Source organism: Schistocerca serialis, chromosome 1 (genome assembly GCF_023864345.2).
Source record: "Schistocerca serialis cubense isolate TAMUIC-IGC-003099 chromosome 1, iqSchSeri2.2, whole genome shotgun sequence".
Lineage (NCBI taxonomy): Eukaryota > Metazoa > Arthropoda > Insecta > Orthoptera > Acrididae > Schistocerca > Schistocerca serialis.
This window is the reverse complement of record NC_064638.1, coordinates 217,688,925-217,709,845: the sequence shown is the minus strand read 5'-3', so window position 1 is coordinate 217,709,845 and position 20,921 is coordinate 217,688,925.

Genomic DNA, 20,921 nt, shown 5'->3' with positions numbered 1-20,921 from the left:
GCCCTAGATTATATCATCCTTTCTGCCTGTTGCTGACACTCAGATCCTCAGAGCCTGGCTTTCTCTCTCAGGCTTCTTCCTTTCTGTGTGTGGGTCATGCATGCTCATGATGTCAGCAGCCAACATCGCAGTGTGCATTACACTTCCTCCTAGACCCAGCTCTGTGCTGCCCCACCCTGGTCTCTGACACTTCCACCGCCTTCTACTTCCCACAGAATGCTTGAGTACCTTCCTCTTCTCTTAGGGGCATCCCGCCCCACTTCCACCGCCTTCTACTTCCCACAGAATGCTTGAGTACCTTCCTCTTCTCTTAGGGGCATCCCGCCCCCCTCCCCATGTGTTCTCATGTGGTGTTCCCTGGTGCTCCTTCATTCCAGTATCAGAAGTTTCGCCGTAAACCTGGCCTAGACAAGACATACCATTGTGGCGGCATGGTCAGCCTTTCTTGATGACGTCCTTGCATCGTTTTCCAGGATCAGTCCTCCTCAATGTCGGATGGGCTGTTTTCTACCTCTTCTAGACGATGTCTCTGCCGGCACCCATTTTTGGGTGTGCCATCTCGCTCCCTTCACTTTCATAACTTCATGATGTCCTGACAACAACCATTTATCAATTTGGAAATAATGAAAAGTGTGGTCAAGACATCTGGTGATTATTAAAGTGCATACAAATGGGCGCTTTGTCTCATAGTAAATAAGTAGCTTTACAAAATAGAAGTTTTACTAGTAACAGAATAACTGGTTGAATTTTTTTTTTCTTTTACATCAATATACCAGGGACGTCGTTTGATGGCAGTAACCCAAAATCTCACTCACGCCTTCCTGCTAATCTGCTTTTTAATAGTCATTCAACCAGCGGATTTTAAAGGAAATAGTAACTGCTGGTCTACATACAGTTTCACAGGCTCTGCAGGCTTCTCTTACTTCGACAACACGTACATTAGAACCAACCGACCAACAAGTACTCTCGCTGCAACCCAAATCGTTTGACGAAACGAAGGCACCAAAACCACTTACACGTACGATGGAGAGCGTTGCTCGCGATGGTCTCGAGGGATGGGTCTCTCCGAGGAAACAGGCCCCAAAGCAATGCGACGAGCAGCGCCCGAAGCTGACATCAGACAGGTCCACCACAAACTCGCGACCGTCTTGCAAGGTCGACCGGCCGCGCCACTGCTGGCAGAGCCCGCGTGTTTTGCTCCTTCGTCCCCTCAAGCACATCCTAGCATGAAGTAGCGAGTCCAACGACCAACTCCCCTACCGCAAATACCCGCCGCCATATAACAGGGGCAAAGATCATAGTACAGCCGGGTAAACGATAGTACTGCCAAAGGGCTGGTGTGCCAGAAAAGGCGCACCACGGCTCAAATATGCACGAACAAATCATGTTTATTCTATGCAGTTATATCGAAAATGCAGATACCTTCAACAGCTCCAGGACAGCAGCCAAGACATAATAGCGCTACGAAGTCGCGTGGTCAAAAGGTGAAAGAAAAAAATGCGTACAGACTAAGAGGCATAGACAGGAGAAGGTATTTAAGTGCAATAATTTGTTCAAAGCTAGGGATTACTTTGCGTTCCTTGAGTACTGTTGTATTTTACTCAGCCACAAAAAGAAAATTTCCGGTTTAATTAGGTACTGTAGGTACGAGAATAGTCATTCAATCTGTCATGCTTTTGCGAGCAGGGTACCTAACTTAAGTAATACTAATTTAAACAGCGAGGAACTAAATTTGTTGCATAAAGAATTGAAGTACAAAATCCTTCTTAGAATTCACAGTAAATTAATCAAAAGCACTATTGTAGAATGGAAAACAATTGGCAGCCAAGCAAAATTAAGTAGAAGTCAACAAGCAAACTACACCATCAGCCTAAACAATAGGGAAAGCCAAAGAAGACGTGCAAAAATCCGTAATGCCATTAAAAATTGTTCTGTAGGTGAATGAAAAATTGCATGGCAACAAAGTCATAGTGACTGAGGGTGATATGGGATGTTCTATTTTGTTAACTAACGATAAAGTCAAGTCCAAAACACTATGGAATGTTCATGGGTAGTAGTATTAATAAGATTAAATATAACCCATTGTAAAGACTTATGTGAACATAAAAAACGAAGTTGTGGACAAGTTCCTTTCTGTATCCAACAGCGAGAGGTAGGAAAAGAGTAACAATATGGAGGGCATATATACCCATGCTTAACTCACAGGTGAAGCTACACAAAGAGTCTTGCCCAGTCGTGAACAGTCGTGCTGCACCCACGCATATGTTAAACAGAGGTCTCAATAAAAGGCTTAAAGAAGCTCACACTTTTGAAACGTGCTATTCTTTGGGTAGTTCACAGCATTTTGTTCAGAGAACAAAAGATTATAGAATTAGTTGATATGTTAGAGTTTTCTTTATTTTTAAACTATTTTTCCTTTCCTGATAACTATTATCAGCAAACAGAAGACCTAGCTACGAGAAACGATTCCATTTAGGATGCACTTTAATCAACTTGTATGTTGTCCGCACTCTTTTTTGCTTCCAAAATCGTCTTACTCGTTTCGACATTCCGCATTTTCAAAGGCCATAAAATACAAAACAAAGCTTGTATCGGAAGATATGAAAATACACTCCTGGAAATTGAAATAAGAACACCGTGAATTCATTGTCCCAGGAAGGGGAAACTTTATTGACACATTCCTGGGGTCAGATACATCACATGATCACACTGACAGACCCACAGGCACATAGACACAGGCAACAGAGCATGCACAATGTCGGCACTAGTACAGTGTATATCCACCTTTCGCAGCAATGCAGGCTGCTATTCTCCCATGGAGACGATCGTAGAGATGCTGGATGTAGTCCTGTGGAACGGCTTGCCATGCCATTTCCACCTGGCGCCTCAGTTGGACCAGCGTTCGTGCTGGACGTGCAGACCGCGTGAGACGACGCTTCATCCAGTCCCAAACATGCTCAATGGGGGACAGATCCGGAGATCTTGCTGGCCAGGGTAGTTGACTTACACCTTCTAGAGCACGTTGGGTGGCACGGGATACATGCGGACGTGCATTGTCCTGTTGGAGCAGCAAGTTCCCTTGCCGGTCTAGGAATGGTAGAACGATGGGTTCGATGACGGTTTGGATGTACCGTGCACTATTCAGTGTCCCCTCGACGATCACCAGTGGTGTACGGCCAGTGTAGGAGATCGCTCCCCACACCATGATGCCGGGTGTTGGCCCTGTGTGCCTCGGTCGTATGCAGTCCTGATTGTGGCGCTCACCTGCACGGCGCCAAACACGCATACGACCATCATTGGCACCAAGGCAGAAGCGACTCTCATCGCTGAAGACGACACGTCTCCATTCGTCCCTCCATTCACGCCTGTCGCGACACCACTGGAGGCGGGCTTCACAATGCTGGGGCGTGAGCGGAAGACGGCCTAACGGTGTGCGGGATCGTAGCCCAGCTTCATGGAGACGGTTGCGAATGGTCCTCGCCGATACCCCAGGAGCAACAGTGTCCCTAATTTGCTGGGAAGTGGCGGTGCGGTCCCCTACGGCACTGCGTAGGATCCTACGGTCTTGGCGTGCATCCGTGCGTCGCTGCGGTCCGGTCCCAGGTAGACGGGCACGTGCACCCTCCGCCGACCACTGGCGACAACATCGATGTACTGTGGAGACCTCACGCCCCACGTGTTGAGCAATTCGGCGGTACGTCCACCCGGCCTCCCGCATGCCCACTATACGCCCTCGCTCAAAGTCCGTCAACTGCACATACGGTTCACGTCCACGCTGTCGCGGCATGCTACCAGTGTTAAAGACTGCGATGGAGCTCCGTATGCCACGGCAAACTGGCTGACACTGACGGCGGTGGTGCACAAATGCTGCGCAGCTAGCGCCATTCGACGGCCAACACCGCGGTTCCTGGTGTGTCCGCTGTGCCGTGCGTGTGATCATTGCTTGTGCAGCCCTCTCGCAGTGTCCGGAGCAAGTATGGTGGGTCTGACACACCGGTGTCAATGTGTTCTTTTTTCCATTTCCAGGAGTGTAAGTTACATTTCACAATTGCTATATGGCGTATAGCTTACCAGTATTATGTCAGTCACATAAAATTGTTCATTAGATACATTTTATCTCGTCAGTATTCTCAATCGTAAGACAAGTGAAAACTGCTACCGACGAACAAATTGGAAGCAAAATGGACTAAACCTCTAGCCGGCGCTGGACACTTGGTACTCGTCGCATTTGTTTGTTTATAACTGCGTTTTTATCATTACAACGTATAAAAAAACTACGTGGAAATTACGTTACAGTCTTCTGTAAAAGATATTTCTTTACAAAACAATGTATAACAGATCATTGGAAGGTCATACTAAGTGGCATTAGGTTACACGAGACTAATTGTCTTAACAAACATTAGACTGTTTTGCCAAATTACAGGGTATAAATCACTAGCATCAGTAAAAGTTCATTTTACAATAATTTACGAAGTCTCGAACTACCAGCTGAGGCATGTAGCATTCACTAATGAGAAACGGGTGGCGCCCATGCATTGGTATTACCGCCAATGTGAACAAACAAATGTATACAGGAAAATCTAACACTCCATCAACAGGCATATTGTGAGGACGGGGCGTGAGTCGTGCTTGGGTAGCTCAGTTGGTAGAGCACTTGCCCGCGAAAGGCAAAGGTCCCGAGTTCCAGTCCCGGTCCGGCACACAGTTTTAATCTGCCAGGAAGTTTTGTTTCAGCTTACACTCCGCTGCAGAGTGAAAATCTCATTCTGGAAACATCCCCCAGGCTGTGGATAAGCCATGTTTCCGCAATGTACTTGTGTACTTGCAGAGTACTTGTGGCGTGCACATGGTTTTTTTTTTTTAGGCTAGGCAGTAGTGCGAGGTGTCCTGATGGACACCCGTCGACGAGCAGGCAGGGAAATCAGGACGCGCTCAGTGTAGGGACGCTTCAGCTATCAAGATATTAGCAACAAATTTTCAGAGTGTTCGGAATAAAGTTCCTGAATTTACTGCCCTCCAGGAAGCGCGTGGCGCGCAAATTATTCTCGGGACTGAGACCTGACTGAACCCTGAGATAGGAAGTTCTGAAATATTTAGTGAGGGTTGGAACGTGTATCGGAAAGACAGATTAGACACCGTAGGAGGTGGTGTCTTCATTGCAGTTGACAAAAATATTGTGTCTACTGAGGGCGAAGTAGAGTGTGATTGTGAAGTTATCTGGTCACGTTTAACAGGGCTAGGAGAAATAAAGTTAATTGTTGGGTGTTATTACCGGCCACCAGGTTTCACCGTAACAGTTCTTGAATCGTTCAAAGGGAGTCTACACTCTGTATCGCAGAAGTACTCGGATCACGCTATATTAGTCGGAGGTGACTTCAACCTACCTAGTATAGACTGGGATGTCTATAGATTCATAACAGGTGATGAACCAGCCGTCGTGTGAATTACTTTCGAACACATTATCCGAAAACTGTCTTGAGCAGCTAAATCGACAGCCAACGTATAATGGAAATATTTTAAATCTGGTAGCCACGAACAGACCAGGTCTCATCGACGGTGTCAGTGTTGAGACAGGGATTAGTGATCATGATGTTGTCATTACGACTATGGTTATAAAAGTTAAAAAGTTGGTCAAGAAGGCTAGGAGAGTATTATTACTAGAAAGAGCAGATAAATAGTTGTTAGCATCCCACATAGTAACTGAATCGACTTCATTTACTTCCGGTACGATGGACGTGGAAGAATTATGGTCAAATTTGAAACACATTGTAAATCACGCATTGGAGAAGTATGTGCCGAAAAAGTGGGTTACGAACGGAAGAGACCCACTGTGGTTTAACAGCGAAATTCGGAGAATGCTCAGGAAGCAAAGACAGTTGCACTCGCGGTACAAGAAAGATCGGGAGAATGAGGACAGGCAAAAGTTAGTAGAGATTCGTGCTGCTGTAAAAAGAGCGATGCGCGAAGCATTCAACCACTACCACCATCATACCTTAGCAAAAGGTCTTGCTGAAAACCCAAGGAAATTCTCGTCTTACGTAAAATCTGTAAGCGGGTCGAAGGCTTCCATCCTGTCACTCACTGATCGGTCTGGCCTGGCAACGGAAGACATCAAAACGAGAGCTGAAATTTTAAATTTAGCATTTGAGAAATCTTTCACGCAGGAGGATCGTATAAGCATAGCGCCGTTTGAGTCTCGTACAGATTCCCGTATGGAGGACATAGTGATAGACATCCCTGGGGTTTTGAAGCAGCTGAATGGGTTGAAAATAAATAAGTCGCCAGGTCCTGATGGGATTCCAATTGGGTTTTACAGAGAGTACTCTACTGCATTCGTTCCTAACTTAGCTTGCATTTATCGGGAATCTCTTCCCCAACGTAAAGTTCCGAGCGACTGGAAAAAAGCGGAGGTGACGCCTATATGTAAGAAGGGTAGAAGGACGGATCCTCAAAATTACAGACCAATATCCTTAGCATCGGCTTATGCTGGATTCTAGAACATATTCTCAGTTCGAATATAAGGAATTTCCTTGAGACAGGGAAGTTGCTGTCCATACATCAGCATGGCTTTAGAAAGCATCGCTCCTGCGAAACGCACTTTTTTCACATGATATCTTGCGAACCATGGATGAAGGGTATCAGACGGATGCCATATTCCCTTACTTCCGGAAAGCGTTTGACTCGGTGCCCCACTGCAGTCTCCTAACTAACGTACGCGCATATGGGATTGGTTCCCAAATATGTGAGTGGCTCGAAGACTTCTTAAGTAATAGAACCCAGTACGTTGTCCTCGATGGTGAGTGTTCATCGGAGGTGAGTGTATCATCTGGAGTGCCCCAGGGAAGTGTGGTAGGTCCGCTGTTGTTTTCTATCTACATAAATGATCTTTTGGATAGGGTGGATAGCAATGTGCAGCTGTTTGCTGATGATGCTGTGGTGTAGGGGAAGGTGTCGTCGTTGAGTGACTTTAGGAGGATACAAGATGACTTGGACAGGATTTGTGATTGGCGTAAAGAATGGCAGCTAACTCTAAATATAGACAAATGTAAATTAATAGAGATGAATAAGAAAAAGAATCCCGTAATGTTTGAATACTCCATTAGTAGTGTAGCGCTTGACACAGTCACGTCGATTAAATATTTGGGTGTAACATTGCAGAGCGATATGAAGTGGGACAATCATGTAATGGCAGTTGTGGGGAAGGCGGATAGTCGTCTTCGGTTCATTGGTAGAATTTTGGGAAGATGTGGTTCATCTGTAAAGGTGGGCGCTTATAAAACACTAATACGACCTATTATTGAGTACAGCTCGAGCGTTTGGAATCCCTATCAGGTCGGATTGAGGGAGGACATAGAAGCAATTCAGAGGCGGGCTGCTAGTTTTGTTACTGGTAGGTTTGATCATCACGCGAGTGTTACGGAAATGCTTCAGGAATTCGGGTGGGAGTCTCTGGAGGAAAGGAGGCGTTCTTTTCGTGAATCGTTACTGAGGAAATTTAGAGAACCAGCATTTGAGGCTGACTGCAGTACAATTTTACTGCCGCCAACTTATATTTCGGGGAAAGACCACAAAGATAAGATAAGAGAGATTAGGGCTCGTGCAGAGGCATATAGGCAGTCATTTTTCCCTCGTTCTGTTTGGGAGTGGAACAGGGAGAGAAGATGCTAGTTGTGGTACGAGGTACCCTCTGACACGCATCGTATGGTGGATTGCGGAGTATGTATGTAGATGTAGATGTAGATGTAGATGTATAATGTCCTTTCTCCCAGGAGTGCTAGTTCTGCAAGGTCGCAGGAGAACTTCTGTGAAGTTTGGAAGGTAGGAGACGAGATATTGACAGAAGTAAAGCTGTGAGGACGGGGCGTGAGTTGTGCTTGGGTAGCTCAGATGGTAGAGCACTTGCCCGCGAAAGGCAAATGTCCCGAGTTCGAGTATCGGTCCGGCACACAGTTTCAATCTGCCAGGAAGTTTCATTTCAGCTTACACTCCGCTGCAGAGTGAAAACCTCATTCTGACTGCCTTATCGACGCTCCTTAACTCCAAGCTTAACTAAAGCAACATCCAAAATAGAATCATTTAAAAAGTAATGAAATGTAACTGCTAATGTGCATTGACAATTGTGCTACCTTACATAATCTGTTCTCATTTACATATGTTGCATGTCACAGTTTTTATTCCAGGTAGCAAAGAAAACTCTTACGAAAATAGATATAACTATGTGACGAACTAGAAGTTGTAATTGTGCGTATGAAAATTGACAAACAAATAAAAAATTACAGAGATTAATAGGGGCAGGAAAAGGAATAGGTTTGAAATGTTTAACTTAACTTAACTTAACTTAACTTAACTTCTGTTCTCTATGGCCACACATCTGTTTACTGTGAATTACGAACATCGTAAAAAGGCCATGACGCAATTAAAGAAGGGAAGATTAAAGGGTAAACAAGGTTAATCTTGACATATTGGAAAATTCTTTAAAATATTTGAAATCCTGCAACTACATATGTTTTATAGGATGACAACTTTGATAATGAAACTTGTAGTAAAGAGATTAAGGAGGCATAATATCAGTTTGGGGCTAAGAATTAACAGTAAATTAGGGAACAGTTTACGAACTCGATTGAAGTCAACCGTAGTAAGTAACAAGATACGGCAGTTTAGAGGATTAAGTGAGGTGATTGCGAGAAATTTTATATAGAACAAACTGGTGCGTCCCTCAAGAAACGTTTCACAGATCATACATACGACACCAATGCAGGCTGTATAAAAATACATCTTTTACGAAACAACCACATATAAGGGAAATTCAAAATATTCTTAAAATTCTGCACAACGCCCCTGTGGGCTGCTATTAAATACGCTGGTGATTTTTCAGAGTACATCAAAATTTTCGTCAGTTATAATAAACGACCAAATAGATTTCATAAAGAACTGGTAGGCAACGCACTCCAGCTTGCTGCTACACAGTATTCTTATCGTGTTAAATGTTCGTAGAACTTAGTATTTTACCTCCAGGAGTATCCACCTTTGAGTGGCTTGCTCTTGTGTTTCGTTTTTTACAAAAGAACGTAAAAGTTTAATTATTCATGGTTATATAGGGTCATTCGCTCGTATTGATCATATACCGATAGAGTATTCATAAGCTGTTGCTCAGCACTTAAAACTGCGTGACACAAATTGAAATCACTGCAAAACATCGCTATTATAGCTGTCCGAAAAGGCTTTCACGTTACTTTATCTTTACTTATCATCTTATAAAACATTTGTAATTACAGTATTTCAAATATTTCTAAAGAATTTTTTCAATATATCAAGATTAATGTTGTTTACTCCTTCATCTCCCCTTCTTTAATTGCATCGTGTCATTTTTAAAATGCTTGTTATTCGCAGCAAACAAATATGCCGGTCGGGGTGGCCGAGAGGTTCTAGCTGGAACCGCGCGACCGCTACGGTCGCAGTTTCGAATCCTGCCACGGGCATGGATGTGTGTGATGTCCTTAGGTTAGTTAGGTTTACGTAGCTCTAAGTTCTAGGGGACTGATGACCTTAGAAGTTGACCCATTGTGCTTAGAGCCGTTTGAACCATTAGCAAACAAATATGACTATAGAGTCACAGAATATTTTATATACCATATTTTAAGTTACTCATTTCACACCTATTCCCTTCCCTCCCTCTCTTGATCTTTATAATTTATCATGTAACATAAGTTAAAGATAAAATACTGTGTAAGGTAGCACAATTTCTAGTACACCATTAATAGTAATATTGCACTAGTTTTTACGTCATTGTATATTGGACGGTGCTTTAGTTTAACCGATGCTTTTGGGTTAAGGACTGTCGATAAAGTACTGTGGGATGGTTGTCATATACTATTGATGGAAATGACGAATGGGGTTCCACGATTGCACTGTCTGAAATTGTGTGAATTTTCTTTGTATGTGCATTTGCTCGCCTCGGCAGAAATAGCAATGCATGGGTGCCACCTGTTACTCATAAGTGAAATCTACACGCTTCAGCTGGTATTTAGAGACTTCGTAAATAATTGCAAAATGAAATTTTCCTGATGTTAGTAATTTATACGCTGTAATTTGTCCAACAATATAGTGTTTGTTAAAGCAGTTAGACTCATGTACCCCACCGCCAATCAGAGCATCCTTCAAATGTGTTATTTTCAACCACTCAAAAAATCTCTTACACTTTGTTTTGTACAGAATTACGTTTTACAAAACACTGTAAAGTAGTGTAACGATAAAAACGCAGTTATAAACAAACAAATGCATCGAGTACCAAGTATCCAGCACCGCGTAGGGTTTGGTCCGCATGGCTTCCAATTTGTCTTTTGTATCTAATGAACAATGATACATGATTGCCATAACATTGGTAAGCAATAAAGCCATATTCTACCCGTTATACTATGTGTTTAATTAATGGTGAAATGTAAAATATTTTCTTGTCTTTGATACCAATTCTGGGTCGTATTTTATAGCCTCAGAAAATGACGGAATGTCGTAACGTGTAGTTCGATTTTGGAATTAATAAAACGTGTGATCAAGACATCTGAAAGTTATTAGAGTGCATCCAGATGGTCGCTTCGTCTCATAGCATTTTCTCGCAAAATTTGATTGATACAACACTGGTAGGGCAAAAAGACATACACTATGTGATCAAAAGTATCCGGACGCCACCACATCCATACTTTTTCATATTAGGTGCATTGTGCTGCCACCTACTACCAGGTACTCCACATCAGCGACCTCAGCAGTCATTAGATATTGTGAAAGAGAAGAATGGCGCGCTCCGTGGAACTCATGGATTTCGAACGTAATCCGGTGACTGGGTGTAGGAGAAATTTCCACACTTCTAAACATCCACAGGTCCAGTATCCCCGATGTGATAGAGAAGCGGAAACGTGAAGGGACACATACAACACAAAAGCGTACAGCCGACCTCGTCTGTTGATTGGCAGACACTGCCGACAGTTGAAGAGGGTTGTAATGTGTAATAGGCAGACATCTATCCAGACCATCACACAGGAATTCCAAACTACATCAGGATCCACTGCAAGTACTATGAAAGTTAGGCGGGAGGTGATAAAAAGTGGATATCGTGGTCGAGCGGATTCATAAACCACACATCACACCGGTAAATGCCAAACGACATCTCGCTTGCTGTAAGGAGCGTAAACATTGGCGATTGAACAGTGTCAAATCGTTGTATGGACTGACGATCGCGGTACACATTGTGGCGATCCGATTGTAGGGTGTGAATATGCCGATTTCCCGGTGAAAGTCATCTGCCAACGTGTGCATTGCCAACAGTAAAATTAGGTGGTTGTGGTGCTATGGTGTGGTCGTGTTTTTCATGGAGGGGGTTAGAAACCCCTTGTTGTTTTGCGTGGCAATATCATGGCACAGGCCTACATTGATGTTTTAAGCACCTTCTTGCTTCCCACTATTGAAGAGGAATTGGAGGAAGGCGATTGTGTCTTTCAAAGCGATCGAGCACCTGTTCATAATGTGACGGATTGGTTACACGACAGTAAAATCCCTGTAATGGACTGGCCTGCACAGAGTCATGACCTGAATTCTATAGAACACCTTTGGGATGTTTTGGAAAGCCGACTTTGTGCCAGGCCTCATTGATACCGCTCCTCAGCGCAACACTCCGTGAAGAATTGGTTGCTATTCCCCAAGAAAACTTCAAGCACATGATTGAATGTACGCCATCGAGACTGGAAGGCGTAATCAAGGCTAAGAGTGGGCCAACACCGTATTGAATTCCAGAATTACCTATGGAGGGCGCCACAAACTTGTAAGTCATTTTCAGCCAGGTGTCCGGATACTTTTGACCACATAGTGTATGCTACTCGTTATGCTATGCCTGTAATCAGTTGTGAAACGTAACTTATTTAGATATCTTCTGATACCAGTTTTGTGCTTGTGTTATAGCCTTTCAGAATGACAGAATGTCGAGATGTGTAAGGTGTTTTTGGAAATAATAAAAAAGGGCGGTCAAGACATCAGAAAATTTATCAAAGTCCATCTTCATAGTAGAAAAAGGCAATAATGAAACGATCAAAGAGGTGGCTGTGAAACGTAGTAATATGCACCGAACAATAAATGTACAGTTGAACATGAAGCTGAACAAGCTATACATTTCCTTGAATTAACTATAAATAGGTCCAATGACAAACTGGCGTTTGGTATTTTTAGGAAGGCAACGTTCACAGGTGTCATATGCGAGCGGACTCACGCCACCCAAAAGTGCACAAATGGGCTTATTTTTGGGATACGCAAAACACGTTAGTAAAGCTACCTTTAAAAGAGCATAATATTGAGAAGCAATTGATTATTTTAGAACATATATCAAGGCCAAATGGTTATAATACTTAAGAAGTCAGGTCTCTGCACAATAACTTTATAAATAGCAAAAGCACCAAACAGTCAAAACAGCAACAAAAAGTATGGATGAATATGAGATGCAAAGTAACGTTCACTGAAGGAGTATTTAACAGATTCAGAAGGCATAACATCGGTTTGAAGCTAAAAACTAACAATAAATGAGGGAACAAATTACGACTCACAGTTGAGGTCTGGTGTGATAAGCATGACACGGAGTGGGGTGACTGCAAGAAGATTTATACAGGACAGACTAGTTGGTACTTCAAAAAACGTTTTAGAGAGCATACGTATGACAGTTCTTTTTTTTTCTTTATTGTTATTTCATACCCATACTCCATGTTGGCAGGGGTGGGCTGGCAGCGGCACAGTACGCCGCTCTTCAGCCAAGAGATAAGCAGGGAGTGAAGACTGAATAAAAAGGCATCTTTTACGAAACAACCACACGATATGTGAAATTCAAACTATTCTTAAAATTATGTACAACGCCCCTATGGGGCTACTGTTAAATATGGTTGATGAACTGGAGATGCTACACAGCAGAACAAAATTTTCGTTAGAAATATTAACGAACAAATAGATTTCACAAAGAACTGTTTACCAGCCTGTTTACAGAGCACTTATAGTTCTGCTGTCATCCTAGAGCCTCTGTAGATGGCGACACACTACATTTCACCGCTACAAATTACTCTTTTTGTGATAAATGCTTCACCAATCTGTACTTTACCCCCTGGCTGTGCACCATTGTGTGGCTTCCCACTTTTTTTTTCTTTTTTACGTAAGATGTGTAAACAGTAAATTATTCACTACACATGTAGCGTTTTTCGGCCGTTTTGGTCATAGGTAGATAGAGTATTCGTAAGTTGTTGCACAGCACTTGAAACTTCATGGCACAAATAGAAAACTTTCTATCATTTTAATCGAATCAACTGTGTGTTCTTGGTGAAACACCAATTAACTAGACAAACACTGTTTTTGGCTTAATTTCACAATTTTAATGTTGATGTTATTGCACTACCGAGGTTTCGGGTTATAAGCCCAGTTTCAAGTACATTACTGATATCTAGCATATCGCTACTACGGCTGTTGCACGACGTTTCAGGTTATTTTATTAAAGTTTTCATTTTATAAAACGTTTATAGTTACAGGATTACAAACAATTTCAAAGATTTTTCAGTTTGTCAAGATTAATTTTGTTCAACCCTTCAGCCATCGGTTTTAATTGCTCCATGGCATTTTACAGCCTGTTCTGCATGGTCGCAGAACCACAGGCTATCTTATGTACGTTATTGTAAATGTGCCAGTTCTAAACTTATTCCCTTCCAACCCCCTACTAATCTCTATAATTTTTAATTTTTATTAATTTTTGTCTGATTATGGTTTCTTATATAGTTATACCCATTTCTACGAGAGTTATTCCTAGAAAAAAAAATGTGATATGTAACTTATGCGCAAGGAACAAATTGCACAATTTCCAATTTATTAGCAGTAATATTGCACTGGTTTAGATGGTGATTTAGTTAAACTGATGTTTGGGTGTTAAAGAGTTTTAATTACATAAGGCAGTCTGGGATGATTGTCACATACTATTGATGGAACTAGTTTATGGCGTTCCAAGTTTGCGCCTTTTCAAAGTGTTCGAATTTTCTGTATGGTGCTTACGTATTTGCTCCCATTGGCGGGAATGGCAATGTGTTCTTCATATGTAAGTGCTGCTTGCATCATCTGGCATTTATATACTTTGTAAATTCTTATAAAATGGTATTTATGAACTTTTACTGATGCTAGTAATTTATGCCCAGTAAGTTGCAAAAAACTGTATGTTAGCTAGACAGTTGGCCTCATGTATCCTAGCTCGTACAATGTATTATTTTCAGACATGTAACAGTTGTGATATACATTGTTTGGTAAATAAATACGTTTACTGTAAAACACTGTAAAGTGATTTCCATAAATTGTTTACTGATGAAATTGTTGTATACGGTGTATTGATGAAAATGTAGTTACAAACAAACAAAGGCAGCGTGTACCACGTATCCAGCGCCGCCTAGCGGTTTAGTCCAATTTTTCTCTTGGAAGCAGTTTGCACTTGTCTCGGGATTGAGAATGTTGACGAGATAAAATGTATCTAATGAACAATTTTACATGATTGACATAACATTGGAAAGCTATAAAGCCATATACTACTCATTATGCTACGTCTGTAATCAGTGGCCAAATGTAAAATATTTTCTTGTTTTTGATACCAGTTTTGGGTTGTATTTTACAGCCTCTGAAAATGATGGAATGCCAAGCGTGTAAGACGATTTTGGAATTAATAAAGCGTGTAATCAAGACATCTGAATGTTATTAGAGTGCAGCCAGATGGTCGCTTCGTCTCATAGCAGTTTCATGCAAAACGTCACTCCCTTCAGGAGATACTTCTTCTATCTAGTGGTGCCACGATACTGCATCCAGGTCTGCCATCTACGTCTCTGCGTCCATCTCCTCCGTAGAGGGGAACGGATGGTGTTGCCTCTGCTGCTGCCTACGGCCAACTTGCTAACCGCACAGCGGTGTATGACAGGTTGTTTCACTTCCAAGGCGCATGCAACAGCAGCTGCCACAGTACCTGTTGAGGCTAAATTCGCCAGATACAGCTTTGCTATCAACGGCACTAACTCACCTCTGACTCACAAGCTACCACTACGATTTCCGGATATTTCTCTGCCGGACGGTTTTATAGGACACAGTCCACTCACTCTATAGTGAAATGACAGTGGAAGTTCGCGGTTTCCTCTGTGCTCCATTCCAAGTGTGCAGCACACACCGATCCAAGCATATAGCCTCACATCGTGTCCAAGTGCCGAGTCACCGTGGGTGCCTCAACACAGACGATCTTTTAGTTGTGTTAATTCGAAAGCTGCTTTCTGTTGTACTTGCTTGAGACGCTGTGTTAATAAAGGTCAAGTGTTCTTTGGCTGCCTGGGCACATCTATTCATTAGTAGCGCGCAACACCCAGAACAGGAACTTAATACGATTACTCGATTTGCTAGCCAATGACAAACTTCGAATCGTCTATTTTCAGTTCCTTCTCGAAGGTATTGAATCCGCAATAAAGGACAGGGATAGAGGCCTTGCACACGTGACGTCCGCCATATTCTTATTTCTAAAACACAGAATTCAACATGTATTTATTCAAGAACTACCTTGTGCCAAATGCATAATGTCTTCTACTTCACATTGTATCGATTTACTCGTTCAATGAGATATTTCTGTTGGACACTGCGTAAGTCCAGTGCAGTTTAGTGAAAACAAGAGTAAGCGCTTTTGAATCTATCACTCCATGGCTAAAAAATCGTCTGCCGCAATCTCTAGAAGTAGCAACAGATTTTCCATCATCATTTAACATATAGACATACTCAGCGTTTGTAAATACGTGTGCCATCATCAAATGATATTGTAGAATTGGTCAGAAAATCGCAATCACATTCATACATGGATAACTTAATTATTTAAATTCAACTTCAACTTTAGAGTTTGACCTGAATAACAAAAATCGCACTTGACAAATACATCTATAGCAGCTGGAATACCTACACGTGAAACGAAATCATATAGAGGTCTGGAACCAATGAAAGTGGGACACATGTCATGCGGAATGTTTTACTCGAACTAGTCCACACTATCACCTCATACATTATTTATTATACGCGGGATGTGACCGGACAGGACGGGATATCCCACTTAACTCTTCTTGGGGTATACTTCTGACAAATTTAAAATTAAATTTCCGTGTTGCCACAACGTCTATCTTACAGCGCCTGCCACTGGAATTTGACGAGGTTACTAGACGAATCAGTGACAAAAGCTCTGCTCTATTTCGAATCATCTCTGAATGCACCTTTAAATTTACATACATGTTTCTTACAAAAATGTGTACACTAATTTCCGAAAGTTAAGGAATCTTCAAGATCACTTTACACTTAGTTTTTACATGGTTTTCCTAAACTGTTTAAACCAAATGCTGGGTTATTTCCTATGAAAATAGTTGGGGGGTATCCTTCCTTATCCTTGCCTCATGTGGCCGAGAGGTTCAAGGTGCTTCAATCTGGAACCGCGCGACCGCTACGTTCACAGGTTCGAATTCTGCCTCGGGCATGGATGTGTGTGGTGTCCTTAGGTTAGTTAGGTTTAAGTAGTTCTAGGGGACTGATGACCTGAGATGTTAAGTCCCATAGTGCTCAGAGCCATTTGAACAATTTGAACCTTGCCCCATGCGAACATGTGGTCCATCTCTAACAACATAGTGGTCGACGCGGCGAAACCGCATTATTGAGCCGTAAACACTACCGTTTCCATCTTTTAAAATGCGCGGATTTATAATAGACCTACTGCCAAGATATAGTGCCTAGTAGACATGTTCAGACCAAGTTGAGTTCAAGGCGTATTAGAAAACCCAGCCAAAACAGTAACCGACAAGACACTCGTCGTAAAATGTATGTCACGATTTCAGTATGAGTACATAAGCACTGAACACAGCGGAGTCTGCCGACAGCTGTACAGAGTGGCGGTCACGCCAGACGATGCTCTCAGACGTTGCTGTTGATAGCAATGCCGCTTCCGGTGTTGGCCTTCTGCTGTACCTTGCACTAAACATATCTTGATAATAGTATATTTGAAATAGCTAAACACACAAGAGTAAGCATACTTTTGTGGAGTCACACAGAGCGTCACTTCAAACAGCATCTGCCGGGGGAGTCTTCATCATAATCATTCTTTACAACGGCGTATTTATTATAAAAGTGGTTGACGTTACCTGAGAAGTGAAATTTCTAGTTGAATTCATCAAATGTAGCAGTAATGTTATGGTTTGTTTGGCCCTTATAACACACGATCATGAAGTGGCAGAGCACAAAACGCTGTGCCAGTTTACACTAAAGCACTCAATAATTCGGTCGCCGGTTCGAATAATGCCTCGGGCATGGATGTGTGTGATGTCCTTAGGTTAGTTAGGTTTAAGTAGTTCTAAGTTCTAGGGGACTGATGACCACAGATGTTAAGTCCCATAGTGCTCAGAGCCATTTGAACCATTTTTTAACCATTTGAACCATTCAATAACTGAAAGAGGAAATCAGGAAGGAAGCATAGTGGTTAATTTGAATCCCATAACTGACCAAAAGTTAAGAGAATAACGTGAAATATGAGCCCTTGGCATCACGAAATACGTGATCCTACAAATCGAGTATAATACCGACACATGAAATAATTTTCATACACGACTCACTACAAATCATTAAGTAAGCTTAACTCGGAGAAAGAGTAAATCAAATGAGTGTACTGTGTTTAGTATTACGTGACAAAATTGCGATTCTGTAACAAGTTTCGCATCTACTGGCTCATAAAGACACGAAACGTTAGCAACATTACCCGTGCGAATACATATTCACTTCAGAGAACGTGGTAAGTTTAGCAGGACCAAACCAGCGAAAATGTAACCATGGCATGTGAACAACTCACGTATGATTTAACAGTATAGCTTCACATCCCAGTGAATATCGTCATAAGTGGATCAATCCCAACAAGGCAACTGTAAGGTCATGGTGACCGAATGTAACTCCACGCAGGTGCCTTCATGAGGCTCCCAGAAAAACAACTGCATTTGAAAAGCAACTCGGCAGCGTGCTTCTAAACTTCTTAAATCCGTCCTCACGAGGGACGAGGCAGATAACGTTGACGGGATTCAGGTGGAAAATGCAACTTCACGAGACATAGCATCAGTGTCACATGGTACACGCTGGTTAACGCTTTTTGCGACTGTAGCGATCTCAACTGCAGCTGTCGGCTGTATCCAACTCACAAACCGGTTTATTTGCGAAAATTGAGGGACCTAAAATTCCTGTGTTAGCTCTATTAAAACACACTTTCTCTCGCTTGTCCATAGGCTAGTCTCGCTGTTTTGTCTGTAGTATACACAAATAAAATCTTCAGTACTGTACAACATGTTAGAAGACAAAAAGGAAAGATTCGTATCCAGTCAGTAAGTATATCAGGTTATGAAGCTTCAGAAATTCGAAGTAACTCATTCCTCAGAGAATGCGTACTTATAATTGCAGAAATACTTTTTATATTAATTTACGAGGAGTGTCCAATAAGTAATACATTTCTTTCTCGACCAATTTCGGTTGAAAAAATGCGGAATTTGTCATGGGACATCGTGGAATATTTCCACGTCAGTCTCTACAGTTTAATGACGTTCCGATTGGTGTCGGCTCTAAATGTAGCTTTGAAAATGGCATGTAACGGAGGTGCGTTCCAAGCAGAGAGGTGTCATTAAATTTCTCTTGGAGGAAAACCAGAGCATGGCAGATATACATCGACATTTCTTTCTCGACCAATTCCGGTTGAAAAAAATGCGGAATTTGTCATGGGACATCGTGGAATGTTTCCATGTCAGCCTCTACAGTTTAATGACGTTCCGATTGGTGTCGGCTCTAAATGTAGCTTTGAAAATGGCATGTAACGGAGGTGTGTTCCAAGCAGAGAGGTGTCATTAAATTTCTCTTGGAGGAAAACCAGAGCATGACAGATATACATCGACCCTTACAGAATGTCTACGGAGACCTGGCAGCGAACAGAACCACTGTTGGGCAAGGCGTCTCTCATTATCGTAGGAAAGTCGTGCTAACCTGTCCGGGCGGCCGCACACAGCTGTTACTCCTGCGACGTTGGAACGTGCCATCCTTCTCATTTGAGGTGATTAACAGGTCACAAACAAACCCCTCGCTGCTCAGCTGGACGTCCCTTGCTCCTTATTGCTTCTACTCTACGTGGCACGTTGCCGAACTATCTCAGGATGTACTTTGTGCTTCACGTGACGAAATGGCTACTTAACGTGAAATAGCAACAAGTGACTCCGCAAACGTCGTACGGCTTAAACGCTGATTGTTCAGTTTCAAACGCATGGCCGAAGCTTCCGCAAACACCACACAGACACCCCGAAGATCATGGTTCTCTATAGGAGATGTTGATTACTGAACAGCTTTGCGATGTATCTACAAGTACTTCTGAAAAGCCGGCCGGGATGGCCGAGCGGTTCTAGGCGCTACAGTCTGGAACCGCGACCGCTATGGTCACAGGTTCGAGTCTTGCCTCGGGCATGGATGTGTGTGATGTCCTTAGGTTGGTTAGGTTTAAGCAGTTCTAAGTTCTAGGGGACTGATGACCTCAGAAATTAAGTCCCATAGTGTTCACAGTCATTTGAACTCCTGAAAAAAATAAATAAAATGTAGTTGCCACTTAAACGGGCACCCTTCAAGGTAGTAATTTTTACCAGGGCCTGTACAATAATTTGTGCAGGGAGGTTAAAAGGACAATTGAAGCCAACATAATAAAATAATACATATAAGATGTTAGCGGATTATACAAGTAACACAGAGTAGTGGTCAGTAAAATGGTAGCACGAATTCATTAAAAATATGTCGGTCATAAGACAAAATAAATTGCTCAAAAAAGTTGGCAGCATCTTTTTGACTTGCAGAGCTCGTATTTCTTTCAAAAACTTGCTTTGGACTTACAATCTCCGGTGTTACTGATGGAAAAGTAAATACGCAATCCCCGTGTACCTCAGTAGACTGTGCTGTGTCTCCCTCTGCACAGTGTGGCTTAGTAGCTACACTGTTAAGTCTGTCAGTGCGCTCCGAACAGCCATTTCAAGTTCAGACTCTTGAGTGAGGTGGCAAAACGGTAAGGCACTGGAGTCGTACTCTTTCACATCCCATTCAGCCATCCAAATTAAGCTTATCCATAATTTCAGTAAATAAATTTACTGGAATACCGGGAAACACCTTTTAAAAAGCCGATTGTCTTCTCCGTTCATCCACAATACAAGATTTTGCTCCGTCTCTAGTGATGGCGTCATCAACAGGAGGCCAAACCCTAATCTTTCTTCAAGTTCAGACCGTGAGGACATTGTCAACTTATGGCAAGAGGGACTCTTAACATATAACTCTTCCGCCCTAGAATAGTGCCCAGGAAAACACAAAAATATTTTTAAGCTCTTCACTCGCGACACCAGAAGCCAAGCTGCCGATCAATGACTGGCAGACTGCCGCGTGGGGGAAATGCTGAGGCAGTCATGGTGAATGTGGAAACGACTGCAGCACGCGGGACCGGTCCACGAACGAAGCACAATGACTTCATGGCAATATAAAGTTGCCGTTATACTGGTGGCAGAGAAGAGTCTCACAGGAAGGCCCAAATGCAGTAATTATTCACCCACTGACGCAGCAAAAGTGCATCTGAAAAAAGAAGTCATGAAAATATGATGCTAATAGGAGAGATGACTAAACGGTAGAGCCAGTACTTACGATGCTAGCCCCACCACAGTGAAGCCCCAGAAGCGCGAGAATAAATACTACAACTTTCTCAATCAGTGATCTCCGTTGCAGCTGTCCTGTGGAGGCGGAAGGCTATGTCAGTCGATCCTATACACGCCCAATCGTCTGGTGTCATCTATGGAGCGGAAAGCCTTGCTGGTGAG